Source organism: Montipora foliosa, chromosome 2 (assembly GCF_036669935.1).
Source record: "Montipora foliosa isolate CH-2021 chromosome 2, ASM3666993v2, whole genome shotgun sequence".
Taxonomy (NCBI): domain Eukaryota; kingdom Metazoa; phylum Cnidaria; class Anthozoa; order Scleractinia; family Acroporidae; genus Montipora; species Montipora foliosa.
In genome coordinates, this window is record NC_090870.1 from 53,945,934 (window position 1) to 53,950,933 (window position 5,000).

Consider the following 5,000-nt stretch of genomic DNA (forward strand, 5'->3'; position numbering starts at 1 on the left):
CGCCACTAATCTTTTCCTCTCAGTTCAAACTCGTAAGGAAGAATGGCGAATGTTTTTCAACAAACCCCTTATGTACTGGCCATTTGATCAGGTGTCTCCAGTAGCAACATATCAAACATTTCATATCTTTATATTTTCGATATTGGAATGACACATCTGATTATACGTACGATTTACGCACGTCGGTTTCTCAGTAGCCTGGTGACCTAGTACTGAGATAATTTGGAGGTTTTGCACACCACACTCACAACACCTTTGAGGTTTTTTGACTACTTTCGTTTGTGTTTGCTAAACAGTTGTTATTGCCCAAAATACATTAAATTCACAGTCAAACTTGGTGTTCTATAAACGTCACGATGATCTCTTCCGTACTGATTGAAATAATTTTCTTTTCCATTCTAAAAACAATACTCCTTAGTGTATTTTTAGTTTTCAAGTGGTCCACTTCGGAAGAAAAGGTTATTTTAAGAAGCACTTCATGAGCAAAGGCAACCAAAAGGCAGCGGTGGTATTGTTAATTATTGTGGCGTACCTATTTTCCATTACCGCACTCATTCCATGACCAATCTCTTTGTAAATGGATGGCATGTGTACCTCTTTTGAGCGATTTGGAAAGTAAAATTTTTGCTTACGACTTTCGCATGCAAGTAGTAGGAAGTCTTGGCTTTTGACCATTTGGTGAGTGCCTCCCGGGGGGAGGGGGCCTTGTTCCCTTTAAAAATTTGCTTGTGTTCCCCTGTTCCCGAAATTACTTTCAAACTTGTTCCCAGCTTGTAAAAATTGCGTTCATAACTGCGAAGATCATAGCTTCACTTGATTTCATATCCGCATTTCATATGTTTCATTTCATATACCATTTCATCATTAAAATCGTTTATGTTTCCTAAGATATTTGGTCATTGTTCCTCTGTTCCACATTTCAAATTAGCCGTCTACCCTGGTTCCACAACATCCCTGGGGTAGGGGGGGAGGGGAGGGGTAATGTTAGGTCTGATTTACACGACAAGATTTGTGGTGACGGAGTCGCATGCTAAGTTCAGTAATCAAAGACTGATCGCCTTTTGCTAATTTCCCACGCTGTACTTAAAGTCATGGCCCGTGTTTTTCCCAGTACACTGGAAAACAAGGAGCCTGAAATAACCTACACTACGCTCTGAGAAAACGATGTCCGTGAGATATTTATTACGTTCCATGGATGATTAAGTCGAGCCGGCCGTCACTGAAGAATATGATCCGCCATGCTAGGACCAATCATAGCAGTACTATCTGATCGCGAACGGTAAAATAAGTAAATAAATAAGACGATGTTGGAACTTACCGAAAAAATCACGGCAATGACCTGGTCATCTACCGCATTCAAGTACTAACTAAATAAACCAGTGGTCTTGACATTAATATTTTATTGTGGCTCGCCTCTTCAATATCTCAATACATGTTGTATCTATATTTCTGATTTGCGACTTCTTTATAAAGAAGTTCGGAATAAGACGACAATAATTCTCTGTTGTCATATGGTCTTCCCCAATGAGTCCACAGTAGATTAAAGTTGATTCAGCTGCGGCACAGGCGGCCGTAGAACGATTTGGAAGTTAAGAATCTTCCCTTTAATTCAGTTTGGTATGTCTTACGACTCTATTAAAAACTACTGATTAAAAAGATGGAAATACAGAGGAAAACCAAGTTAAACTTATCTCATTTCACAAGCATCTGATCAAAGTCTGCACCTCCACAACACTACATTTAACAATAAGTTTACCAGTAACCGTATTTTGGGCAATTATGTAAGTGATCGAATTTATTTTGAGCGAAGGGATTTAAGTAACCTTGGACGGTCTCTTAACCTTTAAATAATTAGTTTGAGGTTAATTAGTGCACAAAACAGTCTTAAGCGCATTTATATGGGCTTTCCTTTTAAGTGTTAAAGGCTAAATATTGTGCACATTGCATGATAGCATATTATAGTCACTGTATGATGTTCTTTCATCAGAAATATAATTTCAAATTTATCACCTGTAGGGATGCTTTCCTGAGTCATAACAGAACTATATTGAAGGAATCTTTACTCTTGTCTGGAAATAGACTTGCAAACAGGATAAATAACACTGGGTCTTTCAGAAATATAATGATATTCATCTGACTCTCAAGAGGTTCACAAATAAACACAATGATTTCGGCTGGCCTGATTTTCACTAGCGACGCAAGTACAAGCGTAATCACGATTATTTCATTGTGAAAACGGGGTTGTCGCTCTTATGATTGCGGGTAGACTTTCTCAAAGTCGTTCGCTTGGTTTTCTGGTCTGGTGTGGTGGGACCCGGCACGAACGGCTTTCGCTCGCTTGCGCTCCGCGCTCGTACGATCGCGCTTCGCGCTCTCTGTCGCGCTCAAAAGCTCGACTTGTGAGCAAGTCTAAATTGCGGGTTCGTTTGCGTTGTGTGAAAACAGGAACAAGCGCAAACACAAGGGGTGTTTTTCATTTACCAAGAAATTCCGGAAATTCCGGTTGGGATGTAAACGGAACACACGTTTTTGGTTCGTTCCACTGGAAAATTTCCGGAATAAACGGAACTTCTGAAAAGGTAGTCCTGTTTTCCCGTTGGAAACTTTCAGATGGAAATGTGTGTTCCATTTACAACTTTTGAAAGGTCTTACCACTTCCAGGCTATTCACGGCCACATTTTTAAATTTTGGAGCGTAAAATCGCAATCACTGGGCGGCGAACGGACCTGAGTTAAATGGAACACGTTTTTCATCCGATGGAAATTTCCACCGAAATTTCCGGAAATTTTTTGCAAATGGAAATTGCTACGCGTTCGCCGTGTCTGGACCAATTGAAGCACTCGTTTCAAATTCCCCGCGTCTGAGATCATTTGAACAAAATGGCGGAGGCCGTTGGTAGATTTTGATGAGGTTCTGCGTGCCAGGGTAAATTCCGACAAGCGACTTGGCCTAAAAAGTAGCGACAACACGTAAAGTGAAACTGCGACCGTGACAAACGACATGCTTTCTTTAAATTTCTTTTAATTTCCGACAGCAACGTGAAACATTGATAAAGCATTGACAAGCTGCGCGGGAACCCCCCATCCCCTCCCCTGGCAGGGCCTCTTCGATGCTTGTGTCGACGTTCGTTTTCACTAAGCATAAGCTACTATTGCTTTCGCTTCTGCTTGCGTCGCTAGTGCAAACCAGGCTTTAAGAACACGAGGCAGGGTGCAAGCCACATTAGACCTTCAAAGCTCATACGATCGCGATTTTTTTTTTGTTAAAAAACACTCGTCTCCCACCAATGTGGCCCAGAGTTTGTTGGTTCTCTACTCTGCACCGAGAGGTTTTCTCCAGGTACTCCGGTTTCCCTTCTCCTCCAAAACCTAAATTTGACTTGATTTGTGTTAATTGTTAATTTCAATTTACAGTGTTCCAAATTAGTGCTTCAGCGCTAGAACGACTAGACACTTAAATAAAGTTTCTTTCCTTTCCTTTCCTTTCCTTTCCTTTAATCAAATGAAAAGCAATCAATCGATACCACGGATTGTGTGTATTGACGACAATTTTCCTCTTTTTATTGGGAAGAGAGAATTTTAAATTAGGTCCTAGATATGGCAAAAATTTGGTTTTATCAAAGGAATTGATAATGTAAATTGCCCACCGTACAGAGATTCTAGAATCTCTGTACGGTGGCCAAATTTACATTATCAATTCCTTTGATAAAACCAAATTTTTGTATACTACTTGCCCACCGACGCAGCACCACAGTTTCTTTAGAAACTACCCCCTTCTTCCTAGATATGGCAAGTGGACTTCGTGCACTAAATATATGAGCTACTCGCTTTTTACGTGTCTTTCAGGGGTAAATAAATAAATAAATAAATAAATAAATAAATAAATAAATAAATAATTCAATAATTCAATACTTTACTTCTAAACATTACAGGAACTGTTACAAAAATCACTGTAAATTTAGAATAAAGAAACCCAGAGGTTAACCCTATGTCAAGGATCTCCTAAATAGTAAGGAATCAACAGGAATATATAAATAAAGCTATAAAATAAACATTTATATAAAAGCAAGTTTATAAAAATAAAAATAAAAATCACAGAACCATCATTAAAAAAGTACAAAATGTCCATTCAATAAATATTCATTTGAGTTCTCAATCTTAGTTTAAACTTGTTGATATTTGGACTATCATGGCAATTTATTACTTTACTTGGAAGATCGTTCAGTTCCAAACCTTGATTACCTTAATGAAGAAGGTATATAATTTTGCGAGTTTAGCTTGTATCAAGTTATATTCATAGTTCGATCTCATCTTAGTCATCTTGTACAGTTCAAAATAATCGCTGAAATTTAGACCATTCAGTTTGAATACAATCTTGTAGCACTCCACCAGGGATATAAATTTCCTCCTACGTTCTAAAGAGTTCCATTTAAGTATATTACACCTTTCCTCGTACGTCATCTGCTGCCGCCTTTGGCTTAGGGCGATTCGCGAAGTTCTCCTTTGTACCTTCTCGATTTGAAAGATGTCTTTGGCTAGACGTGGTGACCACACCGGGCTAGGGTATTCCAATATCGGTCGAACGAGGGTCTTGTACAGAATTGAAAAAAATTCCTTATTTTTACTACCTACTGTTCGTTTAAGTAAGCCAAGAACCTTGTTTTCTTTGTGAACTGTTTCTTCAACGGGTTTTGTGCAGGTCAGATCACTGGCCATGATAACTCCCAACCTCGTTCCCAGGGTCTCTCGAGCGAGGAGAGACCCTGGTAAGGTCTGGTCACGTGCTTCCGTTACAATTGAAAACACTAGGGAGGGGTCCTCTCTAAACAAGGAATTTGTCGCGTTGAGCTTTGTCGAATTCAAAGCGAAGCTAATAGCTTCGCGCTGCGACTCCGCTATTACCCGCGATGTTTTACAATAGCCTTCAGGCTGCAATTTCGCATAGTATTTATTCTAACGTTAATCTAAAAGTTAAACAAGTTATCTGCCTCGAGGCAATTT

General features: G+C 39.4%; 1 protein-coding gene and 1 pseudogene across 1 annotated transcript in view; both read right to left on the reverse strand.

Annotated features, from left to right (window-relative positions):
* The window catches only part of LOC137990956 (histamine H2 receptor-like), a 2,889-nt gene extending 2,798 nt beyond the window's left edge, over nt 1–91 (reverse strand). Inside the window, exon 1 of the mRNA XM_068836079.1 lies at nt 1–91. This exon is cut by the window's left edge and continues 2,798 nt beyond it. The gene's annotated coding sequence lies outside the window, so the exon portion shown is untranslated.
* A 4,129-nt stretch (nt 92–4,220) lies between these two features.
* Nucleotides 4,221–5,000, reverse strand: part of LOC137991817 (uncharacterized) — a 3,536-nt pseudogene continuing 2,756 nt past the window's right edge.